The sequence below is a fragment of the Penaeus monodon genome, chromosome 7 (genome assembly GCF_015228065.2).
Source record: "Penaeus monodon isolate SGIC_2016 chromosome 7, NSTDA_Pmon_1, whole genome shotgun sequence".
NCBI lineage: Eukaryota > Metazoa > Arthropoda > Malacostraca > Decapoda > Penaeidae > Penaeus > Penaeus monodon.
This window is the reverse complement of record NC_051392.1, coordinates 12,896,472-12,918,522: the sequence shown is the minus strand read 5'-3', so window position 1 is coordinate 12,918,522 and position 22,051 is coordinate 12,896,472. Positions and strand designations below refer to the sequence as shown.

The window sequence follows — 22,051 nt, the reverse complement described above, 5'->3', positions numbered from 1 at the left end:
GCACAAGAAGAAAAACAATTAACTTATTAAATAGTCTGTACAAAAACAAAATGCCAAATATGAGATCTACGGGCTCAGTTTACAGTAGCTCTTTACTTTCTATCCAAGCTAACTGCAACAAGGGCACCTCCAGAGTGGCAAAATCAGGGGGCCACTGAAAATCTTAAACGTAATGCCAAAACTGCTAACTGAATTTCAGGAATTCTACTATGCTGCTGTGTTATGTAGGTCATTGAAAACTATGTCAGTTAAAGAATCACATACTGATAAGCTATGGTATTTTTTTACAGTTACGTTTGTGTTTTCCCGCCCCATAGACTGGTTATTAAAGCATATGTAAAAACTCATTATTTTTCACTTGTAGAAAAAAAACATAAAACTGCTCTGAGAAGCAACTAAGCCAAAAGGGGGAAATTAACATTTGCTAGGTGGAGGGACAAAGGATCTCGGTGCCCAGTTGGGCCTTGGAGGCACCCCTCAACACTACTCCCATTTCTACACGCCCCCGCCTTCTACTACCCCCATCTCTACAAATATCTTAAATCTTATTTTGCCCCGCCCCAAATGAGACTGATTTTTTTTGCGATCCCCCCCCACAACTTCCCACCTTTTCAACACTCTTCTTCCAGCAATGCCTCAAAAAAAGTAGGCAAAATCTCTTTCCGAAGCCGACCCGACCGTTCCAGTCTCGTCATAGTAACATCCGAAACCCAAGCTATAGCATTGTCAACTCTAACTGATCTCTTTGGTAACCCCATTCCTGCAGAACCACACCCAACCCTCAATACTTGCACTGGAACTGTCCATCTCCCCCACAAACTGCCCTATCGATAACAAAAATTGGTCGGATTTGTGCAGAAGACTTACTTACCTGCCTCACGGACTACGATGTGATATCAGTACAGTGCTACTCCATTCCTCCCAAAGGTCATTGTAAAACCCCCACTAACATTGCCAAAATTACTTTCCTTCCCTTTAATGTTTACATTGGTGGAGAATCCCTCCCTGTCTGATCGTAACAACCTCCTATACAGTCATTCCTCGAACCTCAAGACCTTATACCTTTAAATGTGTTTCATGGTGGAATTCCGATTGCACTAAAGCACTTCGCTTAAAGCGTGCAGCCTGGAACAGTTACCGCTACAAACGAGGCACCCCTAATCAACTATCAGCCCTTATCTCCTTTAAAAGATCATCCACCTATCTTCGTCGTACAATCAGGAACAGTTAAATAAATGGCTGGCGAAATAATGTTTCCTCAATTACTTCTTCGACATCTATTTCAATTGTTTGGCGCCGGATCCATAAATTATCAGGCAAACATCCCCCACCCAGCCCCCGTCCTCCATATTCGAGATACTCTCATCTCTGACCCTCCCCAAGTCGCTAATGAACTAGGTGACTATTTCAACCTGGTCAGTAGTGGTTCTCACCTTTCTCCACTCTTCTCTTCTATTTAGACCATCAGGGAATGCACCCCATCATCTTCACCCTATCCTCTGCAGAGTCCTATAATGCTCCTTTTTCTTCCTCTGAACTCAATGTTGCTTACAGTCATGCCGCAACACTCATGAAGGCCTTGGCGGTATTCACTACCGTATGCTCCGACACCTTCCATCTTCCTCTCTATCCTCCCTATTAACTATTCTCAACCACATATGGACGTCAGGAAATTTTCCTTCTCAACGGCTCATAGCCTCCCCAATAAATCGGGTACTCTCCCTCAAAATTACCTCCTCAGATTAGCTGCTTGTACAAACTACTAGAGCGAAGGGTTAACTTAGTGTGGTATCTTGAATTTCACAATCTTCTCTCTCCTTCCCAATTTGGTTTCCGCCAAGCCCAGTGTACAGCTGACCCCCTTGCTCAGTTCGAGACATATATTTCATCTGTATTTGCATGCCATGTTTTTTTTACCTAGAAAAAACATATGATACTACATGCCGGTACCATATTCTCCGAAAATTGTCATCCCTAGGCATACGTGGAAACATGGGTGTCTTTATAAAGTCTTTTCTCTCCAAACACGATTTTCAGGTCAAGATTGCCTCTTCAATATCGTCATTTGCTCAGTTCGAAGGCGTCCACAAGGCAGTATGCTCAGCACCACTTTATTCCTTCTTGCCGTTAATGACATTGTCTCGCTTTTACCACCAGGAGCTCGATCATCACTATATGTTGATGATTTAACCATCTTCGCCTCTTGCACATCCATACCAAATTTCCGCCAGTTCCTTCAGTCTGCAATATCAGCAGTATCTTCCTGGGCCACTAACCAAATCTTTCTCCATCCTTTTCTCTCGCACACGTGTAGGTCCCCAACCTTCACTCTTCTTGTATGGTACTCCACTGCAATACCGTTCCTCTGGCAAATTCCTTGGCGTTATTTTTTACTCCAAATAATCCTGGAGAGACCATACCTTTTACATTAAAAAAATAGCTCGCCGCCGCTTCCGAATCTTACAAACTCTTCCCTATATATACTGCAGCTCAGATCGCAAAACTCTACTCCCATCTTCACTTTACCTTGACCCTCTCCATTCTCGATTATGGATGCCACATCTACTCTTCTGCCTCAACCTCCCTCCTTGCTCATCTTGATATAATCCACCACTGCGGTCTTCGCTTAAACCCTAGGCACCTTCCGCTTCTCTCCATTTGAGAGCCTGTACACTGAATCGGGCATACATTCTCTCTCTCGACGCCGCACCCTTCTCTCTCTCCGATGCAATGCTCGATTCCACCAACTTTCCCTCACTAAACTAGCTATCCCACGATCCCTACTTCCTACCTTTGCTTCTTCTCCACGTTTACTTATTCCTTTCTCCATCCTCTCCCGTTCCCCAGTACTGACCTCTTCTATTTTCTGCTCCTCTGTTTTCCCTGACCCGCTGTCCTTCTCACTCATTTCCTTGACCACGTCTTCATTCATTCCTCCAGTATTCATGTTTACACAGATGATTCTAAATCCACCTCCGGTGCTGGTTTCGCAGTAACCTTCCCAACTCGCACTTTCAAATACCCACTCCCTCCTGGATCCAGTGTCCCTACTACAGAACTGTACGCACTTCTTTTTGCCTTAAAACACATATACTCAGTCCCTTCTTCCTCTTTCGCTATTTTTACTGATTCCCGTAACTCATTAACTTTCATAAAGTCAATACATTTGACTAACCCCCTTGTCTGTAAGACCCCAAATTGGCTGTTCTACCTTCCACATGCCATAAAACTATCAGATTTTGCACTTTAGCACTAGCACGCAATGCCGCTTGTCCACATCACACCAACCACGTTTCTCACGCATTCGAGCCATGGATTATTACCTCCACTTTAAGACTTTCTTGTATAACCGATGGCAGTCTTCCTGATAAAAGTCTCCGCACTAAGGGAATAACATACTAAAAAAACAGCTTTGGGAGACGGCTCTCACCTGCTCACGTATTGGTCACACCCGACTAACACATTCCTATCTAATGTCACATTATGATCAACCCCTATGTTTCTTATGTAATGTCCTTCTTTCAGTCCCACACATTCTGTTGTCCTATCCACGCTTTGATGCAGCCCGTACCTCTGCTTTCCCTCACCTATCCTCTTTTCACTGACCTCCCAACATATCAGACATCCTTACTGAATCTCAAACTTTTTTGGTTTTGACAACCTACTCTCCTTCCTCAGACACATACATATCCTTAAACTTAATCTAACCCCCTTACCAAAACCCCTATTTCAACCCATTTCCTCATAAACCCTCCTTTACCCACCTTTAACCTTCTTAACATTCTAAATAGTTGACACAGTAAATAACTACTAACTCAGCTACGCTCCACCCACCCTTTACTGTACCTTCCTATAGTACTATATGACCTTAGATGTCTAACACATTTGTTTTGCTTTTAACCATTAACCATTTCTCTTTCCATTTCCTTATCTTTCCACCCCTTCTACTATCCACATCCTAAGTTGTGAGAATTGTATTAAAAGGATGAAAGGCTTACTTTGTACCAGTCAAGTCTAGGGAAACCATAGGCAGGTATTCCCCTGTTTAGTTGTTCAGCCCTTACCCCTCAAGGGAACCCTGAAGGATGGACCCCTTTTTCCCCAACATATTCCAGACTTACTATGGCCAGAAACAAAGATTTCGTTCCTTTGTTAAGGGCATTAAGGCTTGCCACTTCATCAATTAGCCCAACTGATTTTAGTACCCCCGCCAGACCCAGGAAACCACGACTGTGAACCACTGCATCTCCCCCCTCAACTACGCCAGTCATTATTCAACCTCCAGAAAACTTTCCTCCCTCTCCTCCCAAAACTTCTTCATCTACTACCCTCTCCTCCCTTATTACTACTCTTCAGCCTTGTCCACCTCTCCGCAGTACTACTTCGTAATCCACTCCGCAGCCCCTTACTCAGACAACACTCTCCTCTTCCAGTAATACCTCCATATGTATTGGGCCCTCTTTCCTCTCTATGGTCAAAGCCACTGTTTCCCTTTCTTCTGGGAAATCCACTCGGGCTTTATCTAGAGGGGGCACAATTAATTAACGTCAAGTGTGAGCTCTCCTGTATCATTACCTGAGTCAACTCTTGATGAACCCACACTATAAAAATATAATAATCATAAGAGGGGTTACTGATGATCTAATTTCAGTCTTAGAGGTACTGAGAGAAGGGTAATATAAAAACAATTTTTAATCTTACATTTCTTGATATATTGAATTATAAATCATTAAACTTGTACAACAAAAAAACCTTATTGACACAGAGGTCCACTTCTCCACTAATGTGTGTATTCCTTCTTTTATGTTTTCCCTTTCCCTGAATCCTTTGGCTGTACAGACTTTCCTCAAATTCCTTCATTTCTATCCTGTATCAGTTCAGAGGATTCCTAAGGCTGGCACCTGCTTTACAATCTGGTGGCTCTCTCCAAGGACTTCTCAGGAGCAAACACCACAAAACAGAACAAAACACAAAACCCAAATTCCAAAAAAAAAAGAGAAACATGGTTCTATTTTAGGAATGATAAAACAATAAAGGTTCAATATAACTAATTTCTTGTAGGAACAAAACTACTTTTTGACAAACAAACAAATTGCATAGATTCATGCCATTATATACATCTGAGTAGTTTTATATTATACATTATATTATATTTATGAAACACTCATTTTAGCATAGATAGTATTATTTATTATAAACTTCAATAACACTTACTCCTTGAATGGTTTTAAATCCTCAATAATAACAGAGAGACATCTGAATGGTATCCAAGGGGCAACGTGTCAGCCACTAGCTGTGAAGAAGATATTCTATTTACCATGATTTTCCAATGTTTTTCTCAAAGATTACTTTGTTATGGGTCTGTAATCAGATCAAATTAGTTTTTTATAATTTTATTATTGATATTAGCACAGCTGAATGTTCTTTCTTACTTCTGTATTTAAAGAATTTACTAACCTCTTTCGAGCATCTACCAGGCACTTGTTTCGTTTTCTCTCTCTCTCTGGTTATGACTCTAATATCGGGGTTTAGCATTGTATATTCTTAACATTTTAACATCTACTCAGATCCAATATTTACAAGCATATTGTTTCGTCTTAATCATACATACATAATACCGGAACTTAAATAAATTTCTCAAAAAACAAAATGAATACATATGGTTTCTTCATAAAAATATCCATTATATAACCTTAATATAATAAGCAACAGTGAAATATAACTGCGTACCCTCTAATTAAAGAGAATGCCTTGTGGGGGAAACAAAGAAAACTGAATTTTGTAGGGTAGACTCGCATATTTACACTGTTTCTTTATCTTAGTGTAATAATGTAAACGTATATAGCACCTGATACAAAAATAGTAAAATAAAGTATCATCTTTCTAAGAAATAAAATATCATCTTTCTAAATAATTATTTAATTTACAAATTTATCTTACCAGCTAAAGACAAATTAAATGAGGTAAAACATAATTAACATATGAGTAAAGACCAAGTAAGTGAGGTATACAAAGGGTGGTCACAGACGAATTTTGGGTCATTCTTACTTCATGACTTAGTGCCATTACACGCCTTTGGGGGGGGGGGTTAGGGAGACCAAAAATTCGTCAAACCCAAAATATAGGAACAAATTAGGAACATTTCATAAAGTATACTACCATTATCAAGATTCACAATTCTAATTATCAGTCAATATCAATATCAAATACAAATGTCTTGTCCGCTCCTGTTTTTTGCTGTATTCAGAATTGTTACACTTTCATGCTCGAGGAGGGTAAAACATATCACTAGATTGTATACAAAGTTCCATACAAATTTTGTATCGTACTATCAAAACAATACTGGGTCACTCTACCAAAATACAGCCAGAGGATCTAATCTTTACACTTTGAACCGTCCTATCTGTTGCAGGAAATCACATCAACTTCCCCGGCCCTATAGAGAATCAGAGGATATGTTAATTGTTTCTAACCTTGCACCGATTGCATCATGAAGTATTACTACTCTAGCCAAGTCCCACTGGGTTCAAAATTTAGCCATATCCAACTGAGTGGGGACCTTCAGGTAGACGCTTATTTTTACAACCCCTTAACCTAAATTTCCCTAGCAATTTGTTCTATAGAAGTCGAATATATCTAAAACTCAAGTATACAAGTCAACAATATAAAGTCAGACAACATTCATACAGAATGCCCTCGATCTACTATACCCTGGTGTCCTCATCACCCTTTTATAAGGAACAACAATCATCATCAATCCTAACAGTTATTTACTAACCTCAAAGCTAGGATTCGTCAAAGTCACACCCTACCCCTGGCCAAGGCATAGGTTTCGTCAAAATCTTCATTCTAAATATCAAATCTGGTAGTAAAACTAATTTCACATCTGCGGCTTAATATTATAGCACCAATATTAGCACCACAAAAAATAACAATTAACTGATACCTACTAACTTGTTTTTACACATTCTGTTGGTTCTGTAATTAACCTATTACCATTACAAATAATGTTATATTATACGACATAATCTTCAAATCTCTTGGGTTGTCGTCTAACTCTTACATCTGTAAGTATTCTACGCTCTTCCTCTGAGTTGAGATACTTCTCTCCAATTTTTTCTAGTATCTCTTCCCTATCAATAAAAATTTTAAACTTTTCTGCAGCTCTATCCACTATACTTCCTTAAATACATTCTCCAGTTTATATGCACGTCCTCTATCAACCACATTAATAACCTTAAATGGTCTTTCCATTTCCTATTAATTTAGCACCCAGTGTTAGGTATTGGTTCCTCAACATAACCCATGCTAAATCTCCAACTGCTAATTGTTTGTTCTTTCTACTCACATTGGCCTTTTGTAAGTACCTCTGAGTGTTATATTTCAAAGTTTCTTTCAGAAAGTTTTTCACATCTAATTTATCATCCTCATCCACCTCATCTACTGGTAACATTAGTTGTCCAACTTCTCTTTGGGGTTTCCCATAAAATGCAAAATAAGGTGAAGTACCTAATGAAGTGTGCACAGCTTCATCAGCACCTTTAAATTTTCTGAAATGTGACTGGCCATGTATTTGGGTGTTCTTGACTCAAAATGGCAAGTACTGTCTTAAGAGTCCCTATGGCTCTTTCTATCACTGAGTTACCTCGAGGATGGTATGGTATAGAAATCCTTGTTTTTTCCTGCTTTCTTACAGAATTCTCTAAATTCTGATCCCGTAAACTCTCCTCCATTATCTGAAATCACTAAACAGGAGTTTTCCAACCTACAGATATCCTTCTTGAATTCAGCGGCAACTGCGGTTGTACTTTTATTTCTTAAAGGAAAAATTCTCAAAAACCTAGAAAGTGGTCAATGACGGTAGACAATATCAAAACCCTGCCCTACTGCCATGCAAATCAATTAGATCTATGGATACCCTATGACCATTTTCCTCTACAGGTGGTAAATCTCTCCATTGATGTATTATGGATCCATGTCCTTTAAATTGTTGACAAGGTCTACATGATTTTACATATTTCTTAAAACATCTTTCAACAGAGTAGGCCAATAGAAATACTGTTTGGCTTTGCAACCGTTTTATGTTCTCCTAAATGTGAATCATTATGAGCTATAGAACAAGCCACTGGTATTAAATCCTTTGGGACTACTAGGCAATATCTGATCTTACCCATTTCTCTCTTCTTAGGTAAAGGAATGTGGTCTCAAATTTCAAAGTGATAAAATGGCGTTTTCCCGGGAAATTTCGCTTGGTATATTACCTCCTTCTAGAACTCTATCATTTAGTCCATATTTTAATCATCCTTTGGGCTTCTTGGATTTTCTCGACGTCAGCCCTAAGAACCTAATATCATTACTTGGTTGTAGTGCTTCCTCACTCTGATTGGTGATAGCTCCTACGGGCCTACTAAGAGTGTCTGGTACAGTATGTTTTGTGCCTTTCTTGTACTTAATTTTATAAATGTAATCCCTCATTTCTAAAATATATCTGGACATTCTAGGACAAGCTGTTCTCTTCTTAAACACAGTGGTTAATGGCTGATGGTCTGTGACTATGGTGAAAGGCTTACACCAAAGATAATGGTTGAAAACCTACAGGGATTGATGATAGCCAATGCTTCTTTATCAGTGACAGAGTACTTCTTTTCTGTTGAATTTAACTTCTTTGAATAGTATCCTATCGGTCTTAAATCATCCTTTTCTTTTTGCATTAATACTCCACCTACGTGTGTATCACTAGCATCTGTATGTAGTTCAAATTCTTTAGTTTGGTTGCTTTAACTAAGACTGGGGCAGTTACTAACTTATCTTTCAATGTTACAAAAGCATTATTACAGGTCTCATTCCAATCAAATTTTTCATCTTTTCTGGCCCGATTAGTTAAAGGTCGCTATTTGGGCAAAATTTGGTATAGCTTCCGATAAAAATTACAAAATGCCAATGAATCTTCTTACTTGTTTGACACTTTGGGGAGGAGGCACTTGTTAATTGCTTCCAGGTTCTTTTTATTTGGCTTAATTTCCTTTCTTGATATGATATGTCCTAAAACTTAACTTCCCTTTTGCCAAAATCACATTTGGATAAAATTTTCTTTCATTCCATCTGTTCTAAAAACCCTTTTAAATGTTTCTTGTAAACTTTCAGCATTTTCTGGTAAGAGTCTGCCAGAGAACTACATCATCTAAATAATTCTGCACCAGCCCCTTTTTAATTTTAAAGGACTTAGTACTTCTTGCCTTTTCCTAGTAAAGATAGCAGGTAATTGACAATCCAAATGGCAAAAAAGCTTAAATCTTATTAAATTTAATCCATCTGAAAAAGAAGTTAATCTTTAGAAGATTCATCTAGGGCCACTTGAAAATAAGCATCTTTTCATGTCTAAAGTGCAGTACCATTTTTTCCAGCACTCTCTTCTACTAGCTCCCCTAATCTAGGGAGAGGCTGTACGTCCATCTTTATCTTCTTATTGATTGCCCTGAAATCTATGCACATACGCTTTGATCCATCAGGGTTTTCCCAAAAAGTACTATTGGTGATAGATACGCAGCAGTGGATTCTTCAATTACACCCCTTTCCATCATGTTTTGAATCATATCTGCAATTAAACTTCTTTGACTGTTCAGGTACCTATACAATGGCATGCGGATGGTTTCATTATCAACCGTAGGAATATGTGCTTCGCTACTTTTCAATCGACCTATTTGTCTCATCAAGTATGAACAATTCCATGTTGTCAAGAATCACCTCTGTTAGTAACTCCTGCTTGTCTTCAGTAAGATATTTCCAGTCCAAAATTTCAAAAAGTGTCCTAGACGAGTCCTCCGATCACCATTTAAACTGGACCGTATCACTATGAGGAACTAAACTGTTGTCAAATTTTACCAACATTACCAACAGGAGTTTTCTCCCGAGACCTACAGCAAACTCTACATTCCTCTATGGAGGTTCTCATTACCTTTTCATTTTTCTCTTGTGGTAAAATGTGGCAGTGAAAACCAATAGCATAACTTTGTTCTCCCTTTGGGTTCTTCTAAAAGGGTTTGGGCAGTTCTACTTTGTTACCTAATTCTACACCATTAAGGTCTAAGTATATAATTGTTCTTTCATCTATAACTGTATACTCCCAATCTTTGACCCTGGGGTGAACTTAATGGTCTCTTCCTAAATGGATAATGGGATGTCAAATCCCTTTTGTTCATCTATCACATAAAACCATTACTTAAGATTTTCCCATTAACTTTTATAATTTCCACTCTTCATCTTTTCAAAACAAATTATCTGTCCTACTTGGAATCTTTATGGGTTATTCTCAGATATGTAACTTTTCCTGGAGGACACAAGGTTTTGTGATTAATGTGTAACCATTTTTCTGAACCTAGTTTGCAATTTTTCCCTTCTAAATCATGACTTCCTTCCCTACATTCTACCATATTGATTGATCGGCCAACCGATTATAGATCTTATACTGTTGTTCTCCCAATAAGATTCTTGAGTTTTCTCGTTCCAAGTAAATTTTGCTTTTCCAATCATATCAGCACCCATCAAAACATCTGAAGTTAAATACTCATCAGGGACAATTATCATCTTCTGTTGAATTGAAATATTTGGGGATATTGATACTTGAACTTGAATTTCGCCTCGGACTTTGAGTAATGTGTTGGTCACTGAGTGTAGGACTTTACTACAGGGTAACCTTATCTTCTACGTCAAAGGTTTGAAGCACACTATACCCTTTTTCAGTGTTGCAGAAGAGCCTGTATCAACAAAAGCTGAAACTTGTCTGTTGTTAACCATTATCATAATAATAGGCGTATCGATCTTTCTGATCAGACTGATGTTGTTTACCTTAGGGTTTCTGTTTGGGTCTGGTTTCTGATCTCCAGTTATTTCCTTCTTTTCACCGTGATTTTGTAGCTGCTGCTGTAATTGCTATTCATTGGTTGGGTCCCCATTATTTGGTGTCCTTGCATTAGTCTTACCAGGGGATCCAGAATGACCCCTCCTTTCCCCTCTGCTAGGCAGTCAAAACAACTCCTGGCAGCAGGTTTCCGTGGACATTTGCTACGAATAGTCTACTTCCATTCTGAAACCCAAACCCCACGGATAGCTTACAACTAATCCTTGGGTTCGACTGTATCTTTTACTTTTACTTTGTTCACCTGTGAACGCAAGAGCCTACGTTCCATTTTAAACTCATCAAAAATGCTTCTCCCATTCCATTACAAACACAGAATTTCAACCTAGACTGGGTGGTTTCTGGCAAATCTTCCATCATAACCCCCCTTTCCACATTTTCTTTTCCCCTTTAGGTGTCAGTTCCTGAGGAAATGCTCTAGCTATGATTCTAAAAATTAGCCCGAAACTTATTCACAAATTCCCTAGGGTCTTCATCCAGTGAGTAACTTCTACTACATAACTCCTGTAGGCTTCCATTGCATTTTGAGGCCCACTAACTGACCATTTAAATACTTTTCTATGTCTCCAAACTTTTCCAAACCATCTGGGAGGCTTTCTAATTCACCATCTACAAAAATTCGCAGATCTCTTTCCATTCTGTTTAGGGCAATGTGTTTTTCAAGTCCATCATCTTCACCTCCTACTGTTTACTTGTCTTACAAAAATCTTTAAAATTTCCAAGAGCCTCAATTCCATGCAGATCTTTCATACTTAACTTTTTAATATCCTTACTTCTTAAAGATTGTACTGTGTAACTAGTGGAATGTTCTGAGAAGGCTGAGCAATGTTAGACCGAGGCACAGTTCTCTCATGTCTGGCAGGAGTAGAAAAGAGTGGGTCTGCTTCTAAATGAGAACCTATCCTCAAAGTAGTCGTGTCTGATAATAAATTTTGATACTTCTCTTCCAACTCTTCTCTTTTACTCTTTTCCTTATCTCTTTCATCTCTTATTTCTGCCATAAAAGCATACACCTTGTTTAGACTTAAATTTAATTCAATCACTTCATTCTGTAAGGCATGCATTTCTTCTACCACAGTATTTTTCCCACCTTCCTTCTCCTCTACACCTGTTTCATCTCTATGCAGATTCTCAGAACTCATTTTGCAAAACAACTTAACTTTCAATTTCAAACAATGTTAGCTACTATCTCTTCTCTCAGTACATTAGACTGAAATTATTCTGATCATATCCCACATTAGCTGCCACCATATGTATTGGGCCCTCTTTCCTCTCTATGGTCAAAGCCACTGTTTCCCTTTCTTCTGGGAAATCCACTCGGGCTTTTATCTAGAGGGGGCACAATTAATTAACGTCAAGTGTGAGCTCTCCTGTATCATTACCTGAGTCAACTCTTGATGAACCCACACTATAAAAATATAATAATCATAAGAGGGTTACTGATGATCTAATTTCAGTCTTAGAGGTAACTGAGAGAAGGGGAATATCAAACAATTGTTAATTTTTCATTTCTTGATATTGAATTTTAAATCATTAAACTTGTACAACTAAAAAACCTTAATTGACACAGAGGTCCACTTCTCCACTAAGTGTGTATTCCTTCTTTTATGTCTCCTTCCTGAATCCTTTGGCTGTACGACTTTCCTCAAATTCCTTCATTCTATCCTGTATCAGTTCAGAGGATTCCTAAGGCTGGCACCTGCTTTACAATCTGGTGGCTCTCTCCAAGGACTTCTCAGGAGCAAACACCACAAAACAGAACAAAAACACAAAACCCATTCCTAAAAAAAAGAGAAACAATGGTTCTATTTTAGGAATGATAAAACAATAAAAGGTTCATATAACAATTTCTTGTAGGAACATAACTACTTTTGACAAACAAACAAAATTTCATAGATTCATGCCCTTATATACGATCTGAGTAGTTTTATATTTATACATTATATTATATTTATGAAACACTCATTTTAGCATAGATAGTATTATTTATTATAACTTCAAAACACTTACTCCTTGAATGGGTTTTTAAATCATCAATAATAACAGAGAGACATCTGAATGGTATCAAAGTGCCACGTGTCAGCCACTAGCTGTGAAGAAGATATTCTATTTACCATGATTTTCCAATGTGTTCTCAAATGATTACTTTGTTATGGGTCTGTAATCAGATCTATAGTATTTTATAATTTTATTATTGTATTAGCCCAGCTGAATGTTCTTTTCTTACTTCTGGTATTTAAAGAATTTTACTAACCTCTTTCGAGGGATCTACCAGGCACTTGTTTCGTTTTTCTCTCTCTCTCGGTTATGACACTAATATCAGGGTTTAGCATTGTATATTCTTAAAATTTTAACATCTACTCAGATCACATATATTACAAGCATATTGTTTCGTCTTAAACATACATACAAATACCGGAACTTAAATAAATTTCTCAAAAAAACAAAATGAATACATTTTGGTTTCTTCATCAAAATATCCTTTATAAACCTTAATATAATAAGCAACAGTGAAATATAACTGCGTCCCCTCTAATTAAAGAGAATGCCTTGGGGGGAAACAAAGAAAACTGAACTTTGTAGGGGTAACTCGCATATTTACACTGTTTCTTTATCTTAGTGTAATAATGTAAACGTATATAGCACCTGTCCATACAAAATAGTAAAATAAAGTATCATCTTTCTAAGAAAAAAAAAATATCAACTATCAAAATAAATATTTAAGAACTAATTAACATACCAGCTAAAGACTAATTAAATGAGGTATACATAATTAACATATGAGTAAAGACCAAGTAAGTGAGGTATACAAAGGGTGGTCACAGACGAATTTTTGGGTCATTCTTACTTCATGACTTAGTGCTCATTACACATAAACAAGTAGGAAAATTTTCCTTCCATTGCCAGGGCGTCCCTATCGCTCCCGCCTTGTCACAGTTGCATCCTCATCCCAAGCTAAAACATTTATCTACTCTGACTAATTTCACTTGCATTCATGCCCAGCTTCATCCTTCCCTCAATACTTGGACCGGAACTGTCTCCATCTCCCCTGCAGACTGCCCTGTCTACGACAATGATTGATCAGACCGCATCGCAGTATTAGTATAATGCTACACCGTCGTTAGTCCTCCACCAATATTGTCAAGGTTATTTTCAGTAGACATGACCTCCCCCATGATGTTTATATTAGCGTAGAGTCCCTCCGTGTCCCATCATAAGAAACCTTCGTTTCTCAGACCTCCCAACCAACTCCTTTTCAGAAACTCTCGAAGACACTCAGAATTATCTAATCATGCACCCAAGATAACAGGCCTCATCCATCCTCCAATCTCTCAACACTCAAAGTGACTTCCGACATCCATCCTCCTCCTTGCACAGTCTCATACTTTTTCCTTTGATCATTGATCCAGTCACTCTTGTTAATATCTACTTTAGTCCATTTATTCATGCCACACTATCCTGAACTGCTCTACGATTTTTGACGTGTAGCATACTTAATCATCAACTGATCTCCCTCCCCCCCACCTTTACCTTTTCACCTCCCAATCCATTGCTCAATGTTGTCGTGGCGGGGGGGGGGGGGGGGGGGGGGCTTAGGAGCCCGGGGGGACGAGGCCCAATGTGGGTAGATCACTCCTACCTTGGACCACAGCCCCCCGCCCAACAAATTTGCTTTGGTCTCTTCTTTTCTTTCCCTTTCCTTCCTTCTTCTCCCCTCTTCTTCTGTCCACTCATCCTAATCTTTTAAATCGTTTTTACCCTTTTCTCCACAATACTTTATCATAGTACTATACGACCTTTGATGTCTAGTACATTTATTTGTTTTAACCATTAACCATTTACCCTTTTCAATACGACACCCATTTATAGTGCTATATGACCTTTGATGTCTAGCACATTCATTTGTTTTAACCATTAACAATTAACCTCCCCCTTCCCAAACTTTCCAAGGAAGCCTTTAATATGAATTGAGGACTATTAGGCCAGATTCTTTCGACCGTGATCCTGTTAGGTGGTCACACAACCTTTGGCCCATTGTAGTAAAGGCTGGTAGACGTTTAAAAACGCGAGATGTTTAGGCCACTAAAACCTTTAGGGGTTTTAAAATGGTTAGACTAAAGGGATGGTGTAAGCACTTTCTTCAACAAATTTATATAGTAACATAATTATTCGATAATATAATAAAAGTTAATATACAAAAAACAATCGTGGAACAATGAAATCATAATCATCATATAATGTAATTTTAGTCAATGTACATTATATTGGCCCTTTTTATAAGATAATAACATTAATAGCTGAATAGAATAACTCTAGTTAATATACCTTAGCATAGTGGAAATGACAAAGTATTGTAAAGGAATTGCTTTATTTCATGAAAATATACATTCAGTACAGGTATACTGTATATAGGTATAGGCTATACCCTCTAGTGTAATATTTGAACAGGAAATATTCTATACATGCTGCTGCAAGGTGAATGCAGGCAGCCAGAATTAATCAGTCAGTCGGTGGAGCTAACACCGATAGGGACATAGCCGTACCTACCCATATTTCCATTTAAAGAGGGTCCCTCTTGGCTAGCCGCCAGGTTTAAACAGTCTATCTCTGATTTCTCACGACAGATCTGATTGATCACCCAAGCCACACCTTCCTAGGTCATCCCATGGGCCATCTCCTCCGAGGTTGTTTCTGGAGGAGGCACCATGGTCGGCGGAATCGTACCTGGGAGCGAACCGGGTGCCTATATAGCCTGTTTGCCTATGGCTAGTAACAGGGCTAACGCTGGGGCTCACGGGTGTAACCGTTGGTTGGACACAATCATGCCAGCTGTACCCATGATCTTGTTGCAAAAGGCATCAAGACCAGTTCCAAGGCAAGGGGTACCGGCCCTATTGTGGACTTTCAAGGAGTGGATCCGACGCCCCGTTCTCTTTTACCTCAGTAGATGGCTTTTGATACATCTCAGAGGGATGTGAACAAGGACCTTGCGTGATATGCTAAAGCAGTGTAATGCCCCGATGGTTGCCGCAGTCCCCTCGATCCTATTTTTTCCCTTTTCCCGGGACTGCAGATGACCAGGGCAGGATGCAGTTCCCTCAGCCTGGAGATTACTTCCCTAACTTCTGTCAGGGTGAGAGGCTTCTTACTGATAGGTAGATGCCAAATGCTGTGAAAAAAATCAGAGATACAGATATAGCAAATCCAAAACAAGCTAGCTCTTCTGAGATTATACGTGGTAAACAACCAATGATTCGGCATTCATCTATAGACACACTACGTTGCATGAGACTTTGCATGATGCTTAGCTTGTTACAAAGAAGTAGCAGGTATTTGTACACTCCATCATTTATTGATTATTTTTATTCTATATTCCATTTCCTCGGTTATACCTGAATGGTTGTTACTGTAGTTGTGAATGTGAATAGTGGAAACTGTCTGCAATATCACTGGATTATACGAGTCGGATTAAAAATAACTGTTCCTCGAACCACAGCTCTATAAAGGTGCCCATTTGGTGCTTTCACTGCCTCACTGGTGTTCCTTGCTCTTTCCAATGACATTCTTTTGCTATTTCAACAGTGTCTCTTCGGTGTATCTCGATCAATTGCATCAAGTTGGACACACATAAACATATATACACTCACTCACTCTTACTCTTTCACGCACTTTTTCATGTAGACAGGCCTATTCGCGGTCTGTTGATTGATTAATGGTCGGACAAGGATAGAGTTCACCAGTGAGGAAGCTGAGAGTATTATGAGTAGGAGCACCAGACGATCTGTTCTATCTCGATAGTTATATTGGGCAGAGGCTCTCTCCGGTCAGGATGCTATGGTCTGTCCGTCGCTTGCAGGAGGCGTCTTTTATGCAGGTTACAGAAAAGAAGTAAGGCAAACGAAAGAATGGCGAGACGGAATGTTCCACGCTTGCACATCCTGATCAGGGAGGCCTGGTGTCGGTTTTGACATGGGCATCGGCCGGACACCGGTTGCTTCCTAGTGTGGTAATCATACCTCTGTAAAGGTGCCCTCTTGGTGTATGTAATGTTCATAGTAGATATTTGTGAACTAATACTGAATGTGTAGTATTGAATGTGTGATATGCAGATATTGTTATGGATGTGATAACATTGGTCAACTTCGTAGGTATGGCATATTAACAATATATGGATAGGCTATAGAAGGTACACATCGATAATAAGTTACTATAATCATATGTGTGCCTGTCACTAAAGAAATAACAGCTTACAGACTTTACTACGGCAAGCACTTAGGGACTATGCGATGTGAGCCTTACAGTTCACTCATCAATTTACTTAGTTACCCACACACTCACCTCCCCATCCCCAGAATATAATACGTGAGATTATATTTTTATGATACCAAAATTCCTTTAAATACAGGGCCAACAGTCATTGTACTACCCATACCCTACTTCTTGTATCATCAATCGACAAGATCTTTTATTTTACCAACTAGTTGCCCATCTGTTGGACCCTTATCATAATATATATATATATATATATATATATATATATATATATATATATATATATATATATATATATATATTTTTTTTTTTTTTTTTTTTTTTTTTTTTTTTTTTTTTTTTTTTTTTTTTTTTTCCTATTAGAGAACATTTGAAAATCGTCCTGTACTTAGTTAATGGTTGTTTATAACACCCAGTTATTTTCATGATAGATATATTAGTTTTTGGTAATGTTGAAAATAATCATCACTGTAATGACAATCAGTGATAAGGAAAAGGGTAATGATGATAAAATAATTACCTTGCTTTCTAAAAGACTCGTATAACAGAACTGTAAATTACCTCAATCACACACACACACACACACACACACACACACACACACACACACACACACACACACACACACACACACACACACACAACACACACACACACTTACACACACTTACACACACACACACACACACACACACACACACACACACACACACACACACACACACACACACACACACACACACACACACACACACAACGGTAATTAAGGTGAAACACTATATAGTGACGAAGTAACTAACGGAGTACCTCAAGAATCGGTCTTGACACCGGTTCATTTTCATTTTCGTTGATGATTTAGAGTTAAACATAAGCCGAGGTAGCTATCTGAATATGATTGCAGTTAACGCGAAAATACAGAGAATGCCTAGACAGAACTTAATCATTATATCAATACAAGACCATTATATCAAAACAAGGTAGGATACTTAGTACCAGCAGATGTGATAAAAGACCTTGGAATAATCATAATCAGACACTTAACTCCAGATGACAATGCAGATTGAAAATCGATGAAATGCTAGGACTGCAAGCATGAGGTGGGCATTCATATACGTGGGCGAAAACATGATAGAGAAAACCATTTGAATTATTATAAGACCAACTCTTGGGTACGGTGCAGTGGTATGAAGCTGACGCTTAAAAAAGGACAGTGACAAAAAGAGTTCAAAGAGCAGCCACAAAATGGGCATCAACTCAAGAGATATAAATTACGAAAATCGACTACAGAACTTGTGGCGGCTCTTGATGCATTTAGCAATGAGGCGAAGCCCCTAGGCCTAGAGGTCTCCTGGACCAAGACCAAGATTCAGGACCTTGGGGGCCTGTTAGGGGAACCCGTTCAGTCAATCCATGCTTGCGGCGAGGAAGCTGAAGTTACAGAAAGTTTTACATACCTTGGTAGCGTAATCCATATCTCTGGGTTGTCAGACCAAGAAGTCAGCAGACGGATTGGTCTGGCAACAGGAGCCATGAACTCGATCAACAAGAGCGTTTGGAGATGTCGGTACCTATGCAGAAGGACCAAGCTGCGTGTCTTCAAGGCCTTGATACTGCCAGTTTTGCTCTATGGAAGCAAAACCTGGACGCTATCCAGTGTCTTGGAGTCTCGCCTTGATGCCTTTTGTAACAAGGCCCTTCGCCGGATCATGGGGTACAGTTGGCAGGACCACGTGTCCAACCGTGAGATTGGCATGGGACCTGTTACTTGCATAATCCGGGATCGCCAACACAGGCTATATGGCCACCTAGCTCGTCTCCCTGTGGACGACCCTGCCCATCAGGTTGTCTCTCTGCGAGACAACCCTGGGTGGAGGAGGCCTGTAGGACGACCCAGGAGATCATGGCTTGGGCAGCTCGACGAGACCTGTCGCGAGGAATTAGAGATGGGCCGTGGGCCTGCCTGGAGACTCGCCTCGAGGGATCCTCGTGGCTGGAAGCGAAGGGTGGATGCGGCCATGCGCCCCCGTCGGCGTTAGCCCCTTGGTGATGATGATGATGATGATGAATACAGAAAATAAGTCCCACTACTTTGGATAAAAGAAGGAAAAGGGGCCATTGTACAAGAAGAGTAATGTTAGATAAAGAATACTTTATCATTTTGAACATAAGAGGAACGGGAGGACACAGTAATTATTGAAAGTAAAAAGGGGATAAAGGTGTCAAACAGGTTTTCAAACAGAATTATTGAAACATGGAGCAATCTCCCCTTAATAACACTGTTTATGCTTGAGAGTGTTAAACAAAAAATACACACACACACACACACACACACACACACACACACACACACACACACACACACACACACACACACACACACACATATATATATATATATATATATATATATATATATATATGTGTGTAAATAATTTAAATATAGTGGCCGAGACCCCCTGAGCTTAACTTTTCTCCCGTCACACACCACCAAAAAATATATTAGTCCCCCTAAAAACGCCCCCTGAAATGAGCCCACTTTCTATCTTCGCAGCAGAGCGGAATCGGTCCAGCCGGGAAATCAAAACAAAGTGATGCGGACCAGGCCTGGTGAACAAACACCAACCCCTTTACACAAACAGCCTAACAGACACCAGTAGCCATCTCCTTTACATCACCATACATCACAGAGGCCCAAGAATCCATGAAGGTCCAATAAAGGTCAGGGAATCGCCGCCATTTGACCAGCCTTGAAGATGACCCCCGAGGACCCCTACTACAACAGGCGCGTGAAGGGCACCGTGCTGCACCGCTACAGGAATTCTGTAGCTCTGGGGATCCTCGCCTTGTCTGGCATCATTGGACTCGGGTTTCAGTAAGTTGGGGAGCTCTGGATTAATTAGTATTCGTCTTGGGTAGTGATTACATGGGGGAAAGAATTAATTGTGGCACGAGAGTTCTTGAGATTTCGTAATCGTAGTTATTGCTAGTGTAAGATATTTTATTTTTGGTATTTGTTATCGAGAGCGACGCACCTCCAGAGACGAAGTTCCAAAACCAGGGTATCATGCGAACCTGAAATCTAAAAACCCAAAACCCTTTTCCTGGTAAATTTGGAAATGACACCTAACACCGATTTTCCAATGAACAAAATATTTGGACAGCATGTAGTTCGAGGTGGTGGCAGAGTTGGGTAATAAAACTTATATGAAATGATAGAACAATACAAACCAAGACCTCATTTCTTCTGTGGCAATATGTGTGCAAATGCTTCCAGGTTATAAAGGCTTTGCCCCTTTAATCCCCCCTTTTGGGTGCTGCCGCCCCCACCCACCCTGCCTGGTCCACAAAATCTTCATCTTTATGACAGGAGAATGCCCATACCCAGGAACAGTTTTATGTACACCTTACCTTAAGCATTATCTCAAGGTCTTCAAGGCCGTTGTTGGCAGGAATCATGATTGCTGTTCGTCGTCCCTTATCAGACAGTGGAAGGTTCAGTTTCGCGGCTCCGACAAAGAACTGACACTGAACTGGTTTCTGTCTTTTCTGTGACGACACGGTGCCTTTCAGTTTGGGCACAGTACTTTTACGGGCAGTACACCAGGTAAAATAAACATGTTGTTATTTTGATGATAATTTGAAATGAAATTGAAACAGTTATTATCACACCTGTGAAACACTGGCTAGCCATGATGGAAAGGATTTGAATTTCAACTGCCTTCTCCTAAGCTCCCCTGCTTCTATTATCACATGATCTGTTTCATATCTGATGGGTTCCATTGTGCTGGACGTCAGTGCGCATGGTCATGTCATATTCTAGCACGAATCTAATTGGCTTGTTTGATTTCCCTCGCATACATCATCTGCTACAAATCTGTCTGATTTTCTGTCACTTTCAACTGCTTTTTGTCATATTGTTGTGGTGCTGGGAGCATGGGCTTGCTGCGTTTCTTGGATTTTACACCTTTATTACTGTCATCATCAATTTGCGAAGAAAACTTTCATTGAATTATGTGTTTTACAACTTCATTAAACTCAGATTCCGTATTTAAGGTGTTAGATGTCATTTCTCATAATACCTGTTTCCTACCTTGTATTTATTACCCTTTACTAGCACTTCATGCCAACTTATAGACAATGCAATATTAACCCTTTCCCGACGGGTAGTATTCATAGTGGCCCGGGCCCTGCTGCTGGGGGCTTATATCATCGCCCTAGCATGTGCGACCGCTCATGCCAAATACCAGCATCCCATGCCGTTTCTTCGTAATACTACGACCATATGTTGTATTTTCAGTTTTCATTATTTTCTTAAGTCACTACTTGCCATATTTCAAGATAAATCGAGACTGAAGGATATTTTTGTTGTTATATAGACTCCATAGTTGATCATTATTCAGTCTATAGTCTGAATAAAATAAGCAGTGTGCGGCATCATGGAGTTGAAATTGTTGTTGTTGTTGTTGTTGTTGTTTTTTTTTTTTTTTTGCATAGTAAAAATGAGAAAGTGTTAAAAACGACTTAATCACACTTTCAGTGGCAGAAAAATAATATTTTGCCTTGATTGTAAAAAAATAAAACTCCTGTCCATACATACACCATCGCATGTACAAACATGCCCCCGGCAGATAGTCCAGCCATGCCATGGCATGTGCGTACATGCCACCCGTTGGCAAAGGGTTTAAGAACTGGCTGTGTGAGGGTGTTGTGAACTTTGTCTCTGAGCGGGGATATGTAGCTGATATTTATATCATTTCACTATAAATGTGGGGCCTCTGCAGCTGTACCTGTGTTGTGTATTACTCAAATTTTTATGCTCCATAAGATGGTAGTGTCCATTTCCCTCTATCTCTTAAGTCTCTC

General features: G+C 39.4%; 1 protein-coding gene across 1 annotated transcript in view; it reads left to right on the top strand.

The window, feature by feature from the left end:
* The first annotated feature begins 19,722 nt into the window (after positions 1 to 19,722).
* LOC119575538 overlaps positions 19,723 to 22,051 on the top strand; it is a 20,260-nt gene continuing 17,931 nt past the window's right edge. Inside the window, 1 exon segment of the mRNA XM_037923191.1 lies at positions 19,723 to 20,060. The gene's annotated coding sequence lies outside the window, so the exon portion shown is untranslated.